The sequence below is a fragment of the Neoarius graeffei genome, chromosome 9 (genome assembly GCF_027579695.1).
Source record: "Neoarius graeffei isolate fNeoGra1 chromosome 9, fNeoGra1.pri, whole genome shotgun sequence".
In the NCBI taxonomy this organism is placed as follows: Eukaryota; Metazoa; Chordata; class Actinopteri; order Siluriformes; family Ariidae; genus Neoarius; species Neoarius graeffei.
Window position 1 is genome coordinate 1,050,038 of NC_083577.1, and position 19,299 is coordinate 1,069,336.

The following is a 19,299-nucleotide window of genomic DNA, read 5'->3' on the forward strand; positions in this document are numbered from 1 at the left end:
TTACAGGATGTCTTTATTGGTGAAAAGGAACACCCAAACAAAAATGCATCAGATTTTATGAAAGTGAGGGCAACTGATGCACCCTATTGTTGATCAGTCCTGCACACCGCTTGGAGGAATTTTAGCCCATTCCTCCGTATAGACCAGCTTCAACTCTGGGATGTTGGTGGGTTTCCTCACATGAACTGCTCACTTCAGGTCCTTCCACAACATTTCCATTGGATTAAGGTCAGGACTTTGACTTGGCCATTCCAAAACATTAACTTTATTCTTCTTTAACCATTCTTTGGTAGAACAACTTGTGTGCTTAGGGTCGTTGTCTTGCTGCATGACCCACCTTCTCTTGAGATTCAGTTCATGGACAGATGTCCTGACATTTTCCTTTAGAATCCGCTGGTATAATTCAGAATTCATTGTTCCATCAATGATGGCAAGCTGTTCTGGCCCAGATGCAGCAAAACAGGTCCAAACCATGATACTACCACCACCATGTTTCACAGATGGGATAAGGCTCTTATGCTGGAATGAAGTGCTTTCCTTTTTCCAAACATAACGCTTCTCATTTAAACCAAAAAGTTCTATTTTGGTCTCATCTGTCCACAAAACATTTTTCCAATAGCCTTCTGGCTTTTCCACGTGATCTTTAGCAAACTGCAGATGAGCAGCAATGTTCTTTTTGGAGAGCAGTGGCTTTCTCCTTGCAACCCTGCCATGCACACCATTGTTGTTCAGTGTTCTTCTGATGGTGGACTCATGAACATTAACATTAGCCAATGTGAGAGAGGCCTTCAGTTGCTTACAAGTTACGCTGGGGTCCTTTGTGACCTCGCTGACTATTACACTGGTCCGGGGGGGACAATGGTCTTGAATTTCCTCTATTTGTACACAATCTGTCTGACTGTGGATTGGTGGAGTCCAAATTCTTTAGAGATGGTTTTGTAACCTTTTTCAGCCTGATGAGCATCAAAAACGCTTTTTCTGAGCTCCTCAGAAATCTCCTTCATTCTTGCCATGATACACTTCCACAAACATGTGTTGTGAAGATCAGACTTTGATAGATCCCTGTTCTTTAAATAAAACAGGGTGCCCACTCACACCTGATTGTCATCCCATTGACTGAAAACACCTGACTCTAATTTCTCCTTCAAATTAAGTGCTAATCCTAGAGGTTCACATACTTTTGCCACTCACAGATATGTAATATTGGATCATTTTCCTCAATAAATAAATGACCAAGTATAATATTTTTGTCTCATTTGTTTAACTGGGTTCTCTTTATCTACTTTTAGGACTTGTATGAAAATCTGATGATGTTTTAGGTCATATTTATGCAGAAATATAGAAAATTCTAAAGGCTTCACAAATTTTCAAGCACCACTGTAAGCTAAAAAGACTAAAAGTAGGCCAATTTAAACAATGTAGATTTAAAAACAGTTATTGAGTATAATTCCTGAACACGATTCCAAAGTGTAGTGGCATGAGAGAAGGTTAATACATCATCCACCAGCTAAATGCAACTGTTCCTCAGAACCAGGTCATGATTGGCTATTCTGTTTCAGGAGATGAGCAAGATACACCAGAGTATTAACTAATCAGGGCTTTAAACATCATGCACAAGACAATCAGTAGGTTTACATACATGCTATTTGTGGCAGCAGGGGCTTGGTTAAGCATTGGCTGTGAATGTTGAGGAGGCAGATTGAACCAGCAGGTAACATTTGATGAGGTGCACCTGTGTCAAATTACTGGCTGTCATTTAACCTGCATCTCTGTGTGTCTTTCAGACAGCTAGGAGAGAGAGAGAGAGATAGAGCTGCGTCACCCCACATGTGTGTGCGCGCGCGTGTGTAAGCAGACATATTAGTCATCACTGAAAAGTGTCAAAAATAAAGAACTCACCTGTTCTGAAGCCTGCTTCCAGTTCCTCTGTTCCCCCACAAGTTAAAGCATTGTTACACTATTATCATCCATACAGGACACTTTTTCAATGGAATAAAAACATGTGTTCTATTCCCTTCTAGCAGGTTCCATTCATTTGGTTTGATAGCATGCAATATTGTTTGCATATCACTCATCCTACGTGTATTACATCACTTTACTCAATGGAGAATGAGCATGCAATATTGTTCCAATATTGCACACTGTCAAGACAACATGATGTCACACATCGGAGATGTACAACTTCTGTTCTAGCGAGCAACTGTGACAATTTATAAACAAACAGGTAACTGGACTGCTGTGCTAACAGCACCGAGTCGCGGGTAAGCTAGTGCTGGCTTTTGAGAATGCTGATATGAAGAATGTGTATTAACTCCACCATTGCTGGTCCCAAGCCCAGATGTGAAAGGAGGAGGGTGGTTGGCGGGCTAGCAACCCACCACCAGAACCACTGATGTGGAGAAAACTGCAACCACTACATAAATAGCAAGAAGAATTGCCAGCAATATCCAATGTGAAGAGGAAGACTCACCCCAAGTTATGACGGGAATAGGGAAAAGCCGAGAGGTTGCCTGGCCCCTGATGGAGAGTTCGATTCTGAGCATCAAACAAAAAACCCCGAAATGCCACTTGGAACATTTGAACCCTATATTAGTGTGGAACATTGGCCCATCTGCTTCATGAATTTGACCGCTACCAACTGAGTATTCTGGGAGTAAGTGAAATGTGCTGGACGGAAAGTGGAAAGATCTGAAGTGAGAATAAGACAATTTTGTATTCTGACCATGAGGACCAACACATTCATGGTGTTGGGTTGAGACTTGATGCTAAGGCTGCTAAAGCACTAATAGGTTGGAGAACTGTGAATGACCAAATTATAACAGCTTGGTTCATGACCTGATTCTCAAAGGCAACAGTGATGCAGAGGATGCTGACAAGGATGTGTTTTATGAACAACTACAAGACGTGTATAGTGAAGTTCCCAGTCAATGGTCTGAGCATTGGTGACACCTTCTTTGCTCACTGTAGCATCCACAAGAAGACCTGGTGTTCACCAGTACTGAGAATGAAATCGACTATATCTGCATCAGCACGAGATGGCACTCAGCATTGAGAGAATGTCAAAGTGTGCAGAGGTGCAGACATAGGATTAGACCATCAGCTTCTTCTGGCAGTGCTGCAACTGAAGTTAAAAAAGCTGACAAAGAAAGAAGTACATAGACCGTTTGCAGTGGAAAGACTGAAGGAGGCCCCAATATTGAGGAGTTTTCAACTGGAAGTCACCAACAGGTTCCAAGCACTGCAATAAGCAAATGATCTGGAGGAACAATGGAGCATATTTCAAAAAGCAGTAGAGGAGAGTGCCAAAATAATCATTGGAAGAAGAAGAGGCACAAAAAGGGAAAGATGGATAAGACATGAAACTTGGAAGCTGATAGATGAGAGGAAAGAGCTGAAACAGAGAAGGGACCAGGCAAGAACTGAACAGAGTTGCCAAATGGCCATGAACAACTATCAAGTTGTCAACAAACTGGTGAAAAGAAGTTGTAGGAGAGATAAGAAGGCATGGGTAGAAGGGAAGCTCAGTGAAGCCCAAGAAGCAGCAAGTAGAAATGACACCAGGACACTGTATGGCATAGTGAGAAATTTGACTGGTTCCAAAGGCAGTACAAGTATGCTATCATGATCCGCCCTGGATTTCCACTCCAGAGATTTACTATCTCCCAGTTCAGCGCAATCCGGATCCGGGATGGGACTTCCATCTTGCCGGCATTCACTTCCTGGTTTGCTCTGCTGTGTATAAATAGACCGTTCTCAGAAGGGGACTTTGCCGATGTCAAAAGGAAATAGCAGAAGTAAGGAAGGTTGGAGAGCGTGGGGCCAGAGGGGTGATCTCAGGAGTGCCGCTCGGTGAAAACTTGGAGGAAATTAAAAAGAATATTAAAGGAGGAACAGTGGTAACTGTCAAGAGACTGATGGCTAAGCGAAATGGAGAAATAGTTGAAAGTACATCCCTGCTATTGGGGTTTAAAGAGCAACGCCTTCCGGAGCGAGTGATGATCGGTTATATGAGCTTTAGTGTGAGGGAATACATTCCTCCCCTGATTAGGTGCTTTAAATGCCAGCGCTATGGCCATGTAGCTGCTGTTTGTAAAGGGAGTCAGAGATGTGGAAAATGTGGGGGGAGCCATGAATATGGACAGTGTGGTGAGGGGGTAGCGAGGAAATGCTGTAACTGTGGTGGGGATCACACAGCCGCTTATGGGGGTTGCCCAGTGAGGAAAAGGGCCGCGAGTGTACAACAGATCAGAGCTACAAAAAATTTGTCCTACGCTGAAGCTGTGAAGGAGGTGGACAAGGATAAAAGGGAGCGTGGAAATATTAACAAGGGACAAAAGCAGAGTGAGGTGATGGTTAGCTCAGAGCGGCTAGTGCTGTTCATAGCATATGTGATAAATTGTTCAGAGGGGGTAAAATCTAAGTCCGAGAAAATTAAGATAATATCCAAGGCTGCAGGGAAGTTCCTGAATGTACCTGAGTTGTCCCCTGAAAAGATAAGTTCTGACCTGAGTAGGCTGAGCAAGTCCCCAGAGTCAACATCTTCTCCACCAGTATTAATAAGTCTAGCTTAGTGGTCCTGCAATGGAATGCAAGAAGTCTTATAGCTAATGGGCAGGAATTCAAAGGGTTTGTTCAAGAGCTACGTGATGAACCAGATGTTATCTGTATTCAGGAATCCTGGCTAAAGAGCACATTAGACTTTGCAATCAAAGGGTATACGTGCATTAGGAGAGACAGGGTGGGGGGTTCTGGTGGTGGCGGTTGCGTCATCTGTGTAAAGAGTGGAATGCAATTTAGAGAACTAAAGAAAGGGGGCGAGCTGGAGGTTTTATGTGTTGAAGTATGGACTAAGGAAGGTAGTGTGAGTATAGTTAACTTCTACAATCCATGTAAACTAATTGAGATGGAACAGTTAGAGGTGATCTGGGAGGGGCTGGGTGAAAAGGTTATATGGTGTGGGGATTTTAATGCACACAGCACACTGTGGGGGGATAAAGATGATGTAAATGGAAGTATTGTGGAAGAGTTTTTAGATGAGAAGGGGCTTGTTTGTTTAAATGATGGTTCATACACACGAATAGATGTGACAAAAGGAACTGGCTCAGCCATCGATCTCACAATAGTGTCTCAACCTTTAGCCGCCAGGTGCAGTTGGCAGGTACTAAACAACACATTGGGCAGCGATCACTTTCCTGTAGTAGTTCAGCTTGAGATAGAGCTAGTTAGAGAGTTGGTGGTGAGAAAAGGGAAATGGATTCTAGGGGAAGCGGACTGGGAAAGCTACTCAGAGTTAAGTGAGGGCAATCTAATGCATATTGGGTCCAATGATAGCATTGAAAGCATGTGCTGGGCTGTCACCAACAGTGTTATAAGGGCAGCTGAGATTGCTATCCCTAAATCTGAGCCAGGTAGTAAAGGAAGAATAGTGCCTTGGTGGTCCAAGGAGTGTAGGAAGGCTATTAAAGAGCGTAATAAAGCATTTAGAGTTTTAAGGAAAAGTTTGAATTTTGAGAATCTGATTAAGTACAAACAGAGTCAAGCGATAGTGAGGTTTACAATTAAAAAAACAAAAAGGGAATATTGGAAAGCATTTTGTGACACTTTGGATAGAACTACCCCATTAGAAAGAGTATGGGGAATGATTAAAAAAATGAGAGGTAATAGGAGACACTTTGAGTATCCAGTAATGATGGAAGAAGGCAGAGCTATTATAAGTAGTAAGGGCAAGGCAGAAGCCATTGCTAAGGCACTTGTAAAGGTACATAGCTCAGGAAACCTCACTCCTGCTGAAGCAAGGGGAAGAGAAATGACAATAGGAAAATACAGGCATGTTTTAGAAGAGGAAATGGGCAATGAGAATGTTTTAAATACGCTCTTTGATTTGAGTGAATTTAATAGGGCAATAAACAAAGTGGGAAGGTCTACCCCTGGAAGAGATGGGATGTGCTATATTATGTTGGAGAAGCTGACAGATAAAGGGAAGGAGGTGGTGCTGGGTTTAATTAATAAGGTATGGGTGGAAGGAGTCATTCCAACTGAATGGAAACAGGCAGTAATAATCCCAATAAGGAAGCCTGGGAAAGATCCAAAGATTCCAACAAACTATAGACCCATAGCGCTGACATCGCAGTTGGGTAAAATAATGGAGAGAATGGTGAATGACAGAATGGTCTACTGGTTAGAAACACAAAATATTCTGCACAGCTACCAGAGTGGATTTAGGCAGGGAAGGGGTACTATGGATCCTATGGTGGCCTTAGAAGATTCTATAAGGAAAGCTCAGGTTAACAAGGAAACAGTGCTGGCAGTGTTTTTTGACGTAGAAAAAGCATATGATATGGTCTGGAGAGAGGGACTTCTAATTAAACTGAGACAGATGGGCATAATGGGTAGAATGTTTCAGTGGGTTAGAGACTTCCTAACAGGTAGAAGAATCATGGTCAAAATTAATGAAGAGCTAAGCAGTGAACATACAGTGGAAAATGGCACACCTCAAGGAAGCATCATCAGTCCGATATTGTTCCTGATCATGATTAATGATGTTTTTAAGGAAGTGCAGGGATCAGTTAATGTTGCTTTGTTTGCAGATGATGGTGCTATGTGGAAAAGGGGGAGAAATGTTGATTTCATTGTCCACAAAATGCAGCAGTCAATTGATAAGGTCCAAAACTGGGCTCTGCAGTGGGGATTTAGAATTTCTATAGATAAAACTAAAACTGTTTTTTTTACCAGAAGAAATATTCCTATGGAGTTGAAGTTGAACTTATTTGGATGTGAGTTAGAAAGAGTTGAGTGTTTTAAATACTTGGGCCTATGGTTTGATAAGAGGTTAACCTGGTCTGCGCATATACAGAGCATGCTAGACAAGTGTAAAAAGGTACTAAATGTAATGCGCTGCCTGCGTGGAGTGGATTGGGGAGCCAAAAGGTCAGCTTTGAGGACTATATATGTCAGCCTTATAAGATCCGTATTTGACTACGGGTGTGTGGCATACAGATCTGCATCTAAGACGCTGTTGAGGAAACTAGATGTCATCCAGCATAAGGCATTAAGATTATGTTGTGGGGCCATGAAATCTACTCCTGTTAATGCTATACAGGTAGAGATGGGGGAAATGCCACTATATATAAGGAGGGACCAGCTGGCCTTGGTCTATTGGGCTAACCTCAGAGGGCAAAGAAATTATCATATTAGTAAGTCTACGTTAATACATTGCCAGGAGAGAGATAAACCAGGTAAAAGCTTTGGGTGGGTGGTTCCACAAAAAGTAGAGGCGTTGGGCTTGCAGGCGCTAGCTCTGTGCCCAGCTGTTTCACATCCAGTTGTGCCGCCATGGTTGTTAAAGAAGCCAGTAATAGATTTAGTACTTCTGGAGTTGAAGAAGAGCGAAGACTTCAGCAAAGATATGGTCGAGTGCCATATTAGTGTACAGTACAAGGACAAACTTAGGGTCTATACTGATGCATCAAAGTCTGCAGGCGGTAAAGTTGGCATTGCATTTGTAGTTCCAGAGCTCAAAATTTGCAAAACAGAAAGGTTAACCAATGATCTTGCAGTATACACAGCAGAACTAGTAGCCATCCTCACTGCATTATCCTGGATAGAGGGATATAGTCCTAAGGGTGGAGTGCTTATTGCTTCAGATTCTGCTTCTGCGCTGATGAGTATTCAGAATACTATGTCAGAGTCCAGACAAGACTTAGTGTTGGAAATTGCACAATTGGTTAGTGGAATTATAAACTCAGGTACAGATGTAACTTTCTTATGGATCCCAGCACATATTGGGATAAGAGGGAATGAGTTGGCAGATATGAACGCCAAAAAAGCATGTGTGACCCCTGAGGTCACCTTAGAAATTGCCTATAGTAAGACTGAGGTAAAGTCACTAATTAAGTCAAAGTCCAGAGAGTTATGGCAGAGTGAGTGGAATGGTGCAGCTACTGGGAGGAAATATTATGCAATTCAAAGGGTGGTAGGTCATGCAAGGCCAACAGCAAGATCCACCAAAGAGGAGGATATTATATCTAGAATGAGGTTTGGGCATTCTGGTCTGAACAGTACTCTATTTCTCTTTAAAAAGCATGTGGATGGAAAGTGTGGTGTATGTGGTTCTATTGAGACTGTGGAGCATGCAATTGAACATTGTGTCAAGTTTGAGCAGGAGAGGCAGCACCTCATCCTTGGATTACAGTCAGAAAGTGTGCCTTTTAATGTAAAAGCAATTTTGCAGAGGAACTCAAGCGAGAAGTGCTTTAAGCATTTATTTCACTTTATGGAAGTCACTGGACTGATTAGAAGAATATAATGGATTCTCTCTTTCATTTCTTTCACTCTTTCTTTATTTTTTTTTTAATTTTCTTTATTATTATTATAATAATAATATATATTTTATTTAATTATTATTTTGTTTATAGTAGAGATAGTTTACACCCAGACTCACACTCCATTTCGGTAGGTGGCGGTAATGCTTCCAAAAAGTTGTTTGCCAACCGCCAATTAAAAGAAGAAGAAGAAGAAGGGGACTTTGCCGGGAGGAGAGAGGGAGACTTGTTTTGTTTGGCAGCAATTCAACGAAGAAGAAGAAACAAGGTGTGCAGTAAGCCACAGGAAGACATTTAACTGTACAGTGAATGTGAAGTGGACATGGCAGAAAAGTCAGATGGTTGTTTAAGAAATAATGACATTAATGTGAATGAGGATATGTTTTGGGAAGAAGTCAGTCGAATTAGGAAACTGTCAGATAGAGATAGCAGTGGAGACGAGTCTGGAAAATCTGTTATCAAAGGAACCAAGGTTGATAGAAAGATGTCTAAGGGGTCAAGCGAAGAAGTATGGAAAGTTATGGTTGTTTTTGAACAAAAAGGAGGGCCAGATTTACATCCAATCCACATTACTAAGGCAATTGAGAGAGAAATAGGAAAGATAAATCACGCCAGATTCATGGGAAATGGGAGGCTTTTGATTTTTGCTAAGACTGAAAAGCAGCGAAATAGCATCCTGATGAAGGAGTCACTTAACAAACTTAAAATTACCTCACATATTCCAGGGGCAGCATCTAAAGCTAGAGGTGTCATAACAGGAATACCAACATCAGTCTTAATGGAAGAGATCAAGGAGAATCTGTCAAGGTATGCAATAACTGATGCTAAACGCCTGACCAAGGGAAAAGAAAAACCTGAAAGTACATCAATTTTATTAAACTTCAGTAAAGACTTGCCGACTAGAGTTCAGATGGGATATATGTCTTACATGGTCCGTGAATACATTCCACCTCCATTGCGGTGTTTTAAATGCCAAAGATTTGGTCATGTGGCAGGGCAATGTAGAGGTAAAATAAGATGTGCAAAATGTGGTGGTGAACACGAATATGGTCAGTGTGGGGAAACTGTATTAAAGTGTTGCAATTGTGGAGGGCCACACAGTGCTGCATATGGTGGTTGTGAGAAGCAAAAGGAGGCCAAAGAAATACAGAGTTACATACAAGACTTCTTATGCAGATGCCATTAAGATAGTTAAGAAGGATAAGAGAGTTACTAGTGTTCCTACTTCACCAGAACAATCCACTTGGAGCCAGTTTGATAACACTCTAAGACTGAAAAACAGAGTTCAATTAGAAGGGAATCCTCAACATGTTAACAGGCCTAGGCCTATTCCAGCTTCAGTTACATGTAAGTGTGAATGCAAAACAAAAATCACAAAAGAAACACTACTTGTGGATAAGAATGAATTCATTGCGTTTATTTGCACAGTGATGAACACAGCACTACAACACTCAAGGAAAAGTGACAGGATTAAATCAATTGTTGGCATTGCCAATGATTTTTTGGGGCCTATGAGTAAAGCTGATGTAATTCATGAAATGATAAATATTAAATATGGACAGACTCAAGGTAGTTGAACAAATTATGGTTCTTTTCATTTTACAATGGAATGCAAGGAGTTTATTAGCTAATGGACAAGAATTCAAAAGTTACATTCAAAATTTGACAGATAAACCTGATATATGTATTCAGGAGACATGGTTGAAACCACACCTAGATTTTATCATCAAAGGCTTTAAAGGCATTAGATTTGATAGAAGTAATGAGAGAGGTGGTGGATGTACGACATTCATAAAAGATGGGATTCCTTACAGACGTATTAATATAGATAAAGAACATGAATGCATTATCACAGAAATATTTAATGGGCCTAAGGAAATATATATAGTGTTGTTAACTATTATAACCCATGTAAAAGTTTAACAACTGACATGCTAAACAATATCTTTGAGAAAAAACATCCTGAAATATGGTGTGGTGACTTTAATGCCCACAACAGCTTATGGGGTAGTAAACATACAGACATGAATGGCTTAGCAGTTGAAGAAATGGCCAATGACAGAATGTTAGTTTGTTTAAATAATGGTTCTGGTACTAGGATCAATATTTATAAGAATGAGACATCTTGCATTGATTTAACCTTAGTTGACAGAAGAATTGCTTATAGATGTAGGTGGGATGTAGATCAATCAACTAATATTGGAAGTGATCATTTTCCAATATGGTGCAAAATGGATATGGAGTTTAAGATTGATCCAAATTATATACATCACAAATGGGTGTTTAGCAAAGCTAATTGGGATGAGTTTAAAGAAATCTCTGAAGATATGCTTTCAACGATACCAGAAGTTGATCAAAGCGTGAATGATATGAATAGTAGCGTAAGCTCTCTTATATACTTTGCAGCAATCCAAAGTATTCCAATTAGTGAAGGTAAAAAGAATAAAAGAAATGTACCATGGTGGGATGATAAATGTACTGAAGCAATTAAAGAACGAAATAAAGCTTTTAAGATCCTGTGTAAAACATTAACATCTGATAATCTTTTGAATTATCAAATGAAAAGAGCCATAGCCAGGAAAGTTATTAAAGAAGCAAAAAGAGAATCCTGGAGGCAGTTTTGTTCAACAATAGGTAGAGAAACTACAATAAACCAAGTATGGATGATGATGATTAAAAAGATGACCGGAAAATATAAACCATCACATATCCCTGTGCTAATGGAAGGTGATAATCAATATGTTGCTGATTCTGATAAAGCGAACCTTTTAGGTAAAACCTTTGCAGATATCCATAAAGGTAACCATCTGGAAGAATGTTTTAAGAAAAGGAAAAAAGAAGTCTTGGAAGTAAATAAAGATACTCTAGTCATGAAGGAACCAAACATGTCCAGCATGGATGCTGAATTTAATATATCAGAATTAAAAATGGCTTTAAATAACACTGCATATTCTGCTCCAGGCAGTGATTACTTATGTTATGCTATGTTTAGGCAATTACCTGATGCAGTTCTACAAATGATTCTTAATCTATTTAATAAAGTATGGAATGAGGGTAAACTACCAAATGTATGGAAAAGATCTACAATCCTCCCATTTAATAAGCCCGGAAAGGACCCAAGCAACCCAGGGAATTATAGACCAATAGCTCTTACCTCACATTTAGGGAAACTGATGGAGAAAATGATTGTGTCAAGATTAAATTACTATTTAGAATATAATTGTTCACTTCACAGCTATCAAACTGGATTCAGGAAACAGAAATCAACAATTGATGCATTAATCAAACTTACTAATGAAATTGAAAAAGCATTGGTTATGAAGGAGGCTATGGTAACAGTCTTTCTAGATATAGAGAAAGCTTATGATACCATGTGGAGGGAAGGATTATTAATAAAATTAGGAAAATTGGGAATTAATGGGAAGATGTACAACTACATATTAGACTTTCTTTCTCAACGTACCTTAAGGGTCAGAGTGGGTGAAGCTGTTTCAGAAGAATTTACTGTTGAAAATGGAATACCCCAAGGGAGTGTCATTAGTCCAATACTTTTTAACATTATGATTAATGATATTTTTGAGAAATTGGGTGAAATGAATGAAGGTTTACTATATGCAGATGATGCTGTTATATGGAAAAGGGGACGTAACATATCGCACATTACTGAATCAATCCAGAAGGACATACACATCCTAGAACAATGGGGGATAGATTGGGGTTTTAAGTTCTCTGTTCAAAAATCTCAAGTCACGTACTTTACAAGAAAGAAGGTTCCAGAAAATGTTAAAGTAATGCTCTATAATCATATTATTGAAATGGGGAATGCATTTAAATATCTAGGTATGTGGTTGGATAGTAAACTGACATGGAAACTTCATACTGAACATGTTGAAACTAAATGCAAAAAGGTACTGAACTTGATGAGGATGATATCTGGTCTTACCTGGGGAGCAGACAGACAATCTTTGCTGAATATTTATAAAGCATTGATAAGATCAGCTATTGATTATGGTTGTATTACATATAGCTCAGCTTGTAAAACATCCCTTCTGAAGCTGGAAAGAACACAATTAAAGGCCATTAAAATAGCTTTGGGTGCTATTAAAACAACTCCTGCATGTGCTCTTCTGGTGGAGTCAGAGGAAACCCCACTTAATTTAAGGTTTAACAAGCTTTCTTTAATGTATTGGGTCAGACTGCAGGGCAGTATTAACAATCCAGCCATATCAGTACTTAAAGATTGCTGGGAATATTACAAGAAGCATAATGGGTTTGGGTGGAAAATTGACAATACTGCAAACCAGTATGGTTTGAAGGAATTAACATACAGCCCTGCATTAGCTTTAAGTGGTGTCTCTCCATGGATTCTGCCTACCCCTGAGGTTAATATAGAACTGCTAGAGACAAAGAAAGATTATCCAAATCAAAAGAGTTTTGCATTATTTTGCAAACAATACTTGACTTCATTCTATGGATATCTCCAAATTTATACTGATGGATCAAAAGATGTATTAAGTGGTAAATGTAGCATTGGAATTTATATTCCAGAATTCAATAAAACATATGGCTATAGACTGAATAATTTCCTATCTGTTTACTCAATTGAAATGGCTGGAATTCTTTCTGCATTAAGATGGATTGAAGAAATCAAACCACTCAAGTCAGTTATATGTACAGATTCAATGTCAGTTTTACAAAGTTTTTTATCAGGTAACTCAACAAGGGAAGACTTAGTAATTGAAGTTAAACATCTCTTAGCTCACATAAGGAATATGGGACTTACTATTGAATTTTGTTGGATACCAGCCCATATAGGAATTAAAGGTAATGAAATAGCAGACTACATAGCCAAAGAATCCATTGATAAAGAACAGATAGACATTCATATTCCACTGGGAAAAGGAGAAGCTAAAGCTTTAATTAAAACAGAGATTATGAAAAGATGGCAAAAAGAGTGGGAAACAGAACCCAAAGGTAGACAATACTTTAATATGCAGAGTCAGGTATGGGGGAAAAGAATAACATCAATGGGATTTAACAGAAATGAGGAGGTAGTATATACAAGATTAAGACTGGAACACAGGTCTAAATGCAACATTACAGATATTAGGTAAAAGTGATGGTCTTTGTCAAGGATGTAGAGTTAAGGAAGATGTTGAGCATGTTTTATTTCATTGTAGTAAATACAGTTATCAAAGACAGAAATGGTTGGAGCTTGAAGCAGGTTCAGACATTCACAACATACTAAAGGAAGAAGGAATACAGCGAAATAGAATTAAAGCACTAATCAGTTATCTTAATGATACAGGTCTAATGAAAAGAATATAATTTTATTTTTATTTTTTATTATTATTTTTTTTTGTAGCCTAGTAATCTGACATAGAATCTGTCTAGTCCCTTCACACACTCCTGTACAGTAGGTGGCGGTATACACAGATTGTGATAATCTGCCAGTAAAAAGAAGAAGAAGAAGGGGACTTTGCCAGAATGTCTTGTCTGTTTCTCACATCATCTCTGTGCCATTTTTTGCCTCTTGGATTTTTGCTCTCTGTTTTGCGTAGTCTTAGCCACAGTTTTTTGCACTCACGTTTTGTCAGTTTTTCATGCTTTTTGCACTACGTTTTTTTGTTTCCAGTTTTTGTCAGAACTATTTTTCATGTTTTTTCATATTAGCACTTTGTCTACCTCATTGTTGTCTGGATTATTTTTGCTATTTTTGTTCGCTGACTCTTTTTGGACTTTACTGTAATTAAATCATTTTTTATTCATTGGACTTTCTGGTTTATGTTCTGCTACTGGATCTTAACTCACCACATCTCGCCACCCTTAACAGTATGTTCTGGCCAACATGGATCCAGTGGAACTTAACCATCTGAGAATGGCTATGCAGCAGCAAGGAGCCCTCCTCAGGACCCACCAACAGGAACTCAGGCAGATCACTCAGAACCTGTACACCCTGTCCGACTCACTCAACCTCCTAGCCACACAACTCCAGCATTCCCAAGCTGTGCCTACCCCTGCCCAGCCGTCTCTTTCTTCACCTCCCGCCACCACCACTCTCCATGAACCAAGACTCCCTTCGCCTCAGCCCTACAGTGGAGAACCAGGTACCTGCAGATCTTTTTTGTCACAGTGTTCGCTGATCTTGGAGCTTCAACCTCTGGCTTTCCCCACAGAATGCTCCCGGGTAGCCTATACCATCCCACTCCTCACTGGCAAGGCCAGGGAATGGGGGATGGCAGTCTGGGACACTGATGCACCCTGTTGTTCCAGCTTCAAGAAATTCTCTGAGGAAATGAGACAAACATTTGACCACTCTCTGTCTGGCCGGGAGGCAGCAAGAGAGCTCATGGAGCTACGGCAGGGGTCCTGATCTACCTCGGATTATGCCATCGGGTTCCGGACATTGGCAGCATCATGCAGTTGGAACAAGAGTGCCCTGGTCGACACATTCCTACATGGCTTAGCCGATGCCATCAAGGATGAACTTGTCTCGCGGGAACTTCCATTGGACCTCTCCAGTCTGATGGGCCTTGCCAATTGTATTGACACATGGGTTCAACAACGGAGGAGAGAGAGGAGCCACCACAACTTCAACCCCTCTCCACCACCCGCCTCGTCCATCGAACCCATGCAGGTAGATTGGGTATGGGTGTCAGCGGAGGAACGACTGTGTCAACGGAGCACGGGGGCTTGTTTCTACTGCGGTCAGCAGTGACACATCTGCCGAGCCTAACTGCTAAAAGGACGAGCCCACCAGTGAATCGAGGGGCCCTGTTAGGACTGGGGACTGTCTTGGCCTCTAGAGGCCGCTGTTATGTTTTTCTTCTCATGTTCATTTTGGCCTCTAGAGGCCGCCACTGCTTCTGTGTTCTGTGTTTGTTTTGACTACCATGTGCCTTTTGTTTTTCTTGTGCCTTGTGCCCCGCCTAGTCCTCATTATCGTCACCTGTGTTCAATTTATTTTGTGTATTTATACTCCCTCTGTTTGGTCCCTAGTCACGGAGTCTTTATGCTATGCTGTCTAGTGCTAGTTTCCTCTGTCCCATGTACCTTGCCTGTGCCCTTGTGTTTTTGATATTTTTTTGCTTTCTTTGGACTTTGTACTTTTTGGATCTTCTGAGCATTCTGCATTTTTGCCTTTCCTTTTTTTTGGACTTTGAACTGTTGGATATTTTATTTTTCCCTTTATCTTCTGAGCATTGGATTTTACTTGTGTTATTTTTTACTTTGGATTTTTGGATTTTTGGCATTTGTAAATAAACTGCTTTTTTCTATTTTACTTTTGCCTCACGCCTCTGCACTTGAGTCATTCCCCTGGTGGCCTAGTGGGGGTTTGCTGGATCACTACACCAGCGACCTGGGTTCGAATCCCAGCAAAACCCTAACAGAAAGACTCCGTCATGACTGACTCAGCAGAGGCTGCTTCAACTGTCTACCCGGCCAACCTTCAGGGAATTATAGCAGCTCCGACATGCTTCGGAGCGACCATGGATGCTCATGGACGAACGCTTGCAAGCCAACATGAGGCCCTTGCTCGCCACGAGGTACTGCTTCAGCAGGTTGGGAAAACACTGGCAGAGCTGACTCCTCTGCCCGCATATCCTCATCCTGATCTGGCTCCCGCTCCAGTGCCTCCCGCCACGCTGCCTCCTTCACCTCGCGAACCCAGCCTTCCTGCACCACAGAGGTATGATGGCAAGCACGGTGAGTGCCGGGAGTTCCTTACCCAGTACCAACTCACCTTTGAGCTCCAGCCTACCACCTACACTACAGATTGCCGCAAGATCGCCTTTGTGATAACCTTGTTAGCTGGTAAGGCACGAGCTTGGGCCACGGCTATCTGGCAGAGACAGGGACCCGAGTGCTCTGATTTCAAGCTGTTTACAGGAGAGATGCTTCATGTCTTTGATCAGGCGGACATCAGTACAGACGCATCCGGCAAGGAGGAAGCATCGCAGAGTACGCCATCGCATTCCGGATGCTCGCAGCAGTCAGCAGATGGAACGAGGCTGCCCTGGTTTCAGCCTTTCACCATGGTTTGTCTGACCCCATCAAAGACGGCCTGGCCTCTATCGGATGCCCAAGTGACCTCGAAACCCTGATCTCACATGCTATTCGTCTTGACAACAGGATTAGAGAGTGCCGCCGAGTCCTGAGCTTTCCCGGCCTCACTGCCTCGACCTGGAGCCCGTCTACCTCCTCCAGTGACTGTCCAGAGCCCATGCAAGTTGGCCGTACTCGTCTCTCCGCAGCTGAAAGGGAGCGCAGAAGGAGGGACAAGTGCTGCATCTACTGTGGCAAGCCTGGCCATTTGCGAGCATCATGTCCCGAGCTCTCGGGAAAAGGACCACCCTGTCCAGCCGAGGGAGGGTTGTGACGGGGCCTACCCTCTCTCCCGAACTCCCTGGCCAAGGAGTCTACATCCCGGTCTCCATCTCCTGCAGTGAGTCCGTCCACTCTTGTCAGGCCTTGTTAGACTCCGGGGTGGCGGGAAACTTTATGGATATCCACTTTGCCCAAAGTATCAATGTCCCTACTGCTCCTCTTGAAATCCCGCTGTCTGTGTCTGCCCTTGATGGCCAAGCTTTAGGTGACAGAAGAGTCACCCAAGTTACTTCTCCAGTCTTTCTCCAGTCTCAAGCTCACAAAGAAGAAATATCCCTGCATCTGATTCATTCACCAGAGTTCCCGGTGATTCTAGGCCTTCCTTGGCTTACCCGCCACAACCCTCGTATAGACTGGGTAACAAGCCAGGTTGTGGAATGGGGTCCTGCATGCCATACCTCTTGTCTGCTCTCTAGCTCTCCTGTGTTTCCTGTCGAGCCTCCTGATCTCACAGAGTTATCTCAAGTTCCCACAGAATACTGGGATTTGAAAGAAGTATTTAGCAAAAGCAGGGCTGCCGTTCTTCCTCCGCATCATGCCTACGACTGTGCCATCGACTTGCTCCCTGGGACTACCCCTCCTCGTGGCAGACTGTTTTCCCTCTCTCAGCCAGAACGCAAGGCCATGGAGGAGTACATCAAGGACGCCTTGGCCTCTGGGTTCATTCGACCCTCCACCTCACCCGCCGGTGCTGGCTTCTTCTTTGTTGGCAAGAAGGATGGGGGGCTCCGGCCATGTATTGATTACAGGGGCCTGAACAAGATCACTGTGCGCAACCGCTATCCCCTTCCGCTGATGTCCACAGCGTTCAATCTGCTCCAAGGCACCACTGTCTTCACCAAGTTGGACTTACGGAATGCATACCACCTCATCCACAACCGACAGGGAGATGAGTGGAAGACTGCCTTTAACACCCCGTCAGGGCACTACGAGTACCAAGTTATGCCCTTCGGACTCACCAGTGCGCCAGCTGTGTTTCAGGCCCTTATCAACAATGTCTTGAGGGACATGATCAATCAGTATGTTTTCGTCTACCTCGACGACATTCTTATATTTTCTAAGACCTTGCAGGATCATCGCCACCATGTCCGCCAGGTTCTCCAGAGGTTGCTACGGAACAATCTGTTTGCTAAGGCCCAGAAATGCGAGTTTCATGTCCCCGAGGTCTCCTTCCTGGGATTTATTGTACTGACGGGACAACTCCAAATGGACCCAGCCAAGACCCTGGCCATCTGGGACTGGCCCACTCCCAAGTCCATTAAGGAGGTTCAGCGGTTATTAGGATTCGCTAACTTCTACCGCAAGTTCGTCAGGAACTTCAGTTCCGTAGCAGCACCTATGTCGGATCTCACCAAAAGGACTGGTGGATCTTATGTCTGGTCTCCTCAGGCGGAAAAGGCATTTAAGGACCTCAAACACTGCTTCTGCACGGCACCTATTCTGGTCCTCCCGGACATTTCTCAACCATTCATCGTCGAGGTGGACGCCTCGGACAGTGGTGTTGGCACAGTTCTCTCCCCACGCTTGGAGGGTAAGCTGCACCCCTGCGCATACTTCTCTCACCACCTGAGCCCAGCGGAGTCCCGGTATGATGTGGGGGATTGGGAACTGCTTGCGGTTAAACTGGCCCTTGAGGAGTGGAGGCACTGGCTGGAAGGAGCGCAACATCCATTCCTGGTTTGGACAGACCACAAGAACCTGGAGTACCTCCAGCAAGCCAAGAGGCTGAACCCACAACAGGCTAGGTGGGCCTTGTTTTTCAGCCGATTCAATTTCACCCTATCATACCGCCCGGGCTCTAAGAACACCAAACCAGACGCACTCTCCAGGCTGTTCTTGCCCAACAACAGGGAGAGTGAAGTTGGACCTATTATCCTTGTGTCCCGGATTGTGGCCCCTGTCCGCTGGGGTATTGAGGAGGCCATCCGACAAGCTCAACGCCAGGACCCTGGTCCTGGGACGGGGCCACCAGGCCTCCTGTATGTCCCTCGTCAAGCCCGGGCCAAGGTTCTCCAGTGGGGTCACTCTTCCCCTCTCACCACCCACCCAGGAGCTCGGAGGACCCTGGACTTCTTGAAAAGACGCTTCTGGTGGCCGAACATAGAGAAGGAAGTGAGGTCATTCATCCTGTCCTGTGATATCTGCACTAGAACCAAGAATCCATGACAGCATCCCCAGGGTCTCCTGCATCCTCTGCCTATTCCCTGGTCCCATGTGGCGGTCGACTTCATCACGGGCCTGCCAGACTCACAAGGTAACACTGTCATTTTGGTAATAGTCGACAGATTCTCTAAGGCCAGCCGCTTCATACCACTGTGCAAGCTCCCTTCTGCCCTTGATACAGCTAAATTAATATTTAATCATGTCTTCCGAGTCTTTGGTCTCCCACAGGACATCGTCTCAGACCGGGGGCCCCAGTTCTCCTTCAGAGTGTGGCACAGGTTTTGCAAGCTTATGAGAGCCACTGCCAGCCTCTCCTCTGGGTTCCACCCCCAGTCCAATGGCCAGATGGAGAGGCTCAACCAGGACCTGGAAACCACCCTGCAAGGCCTGGTGATGGATAACCCGACATCGTGGAGCACCTGGCTGC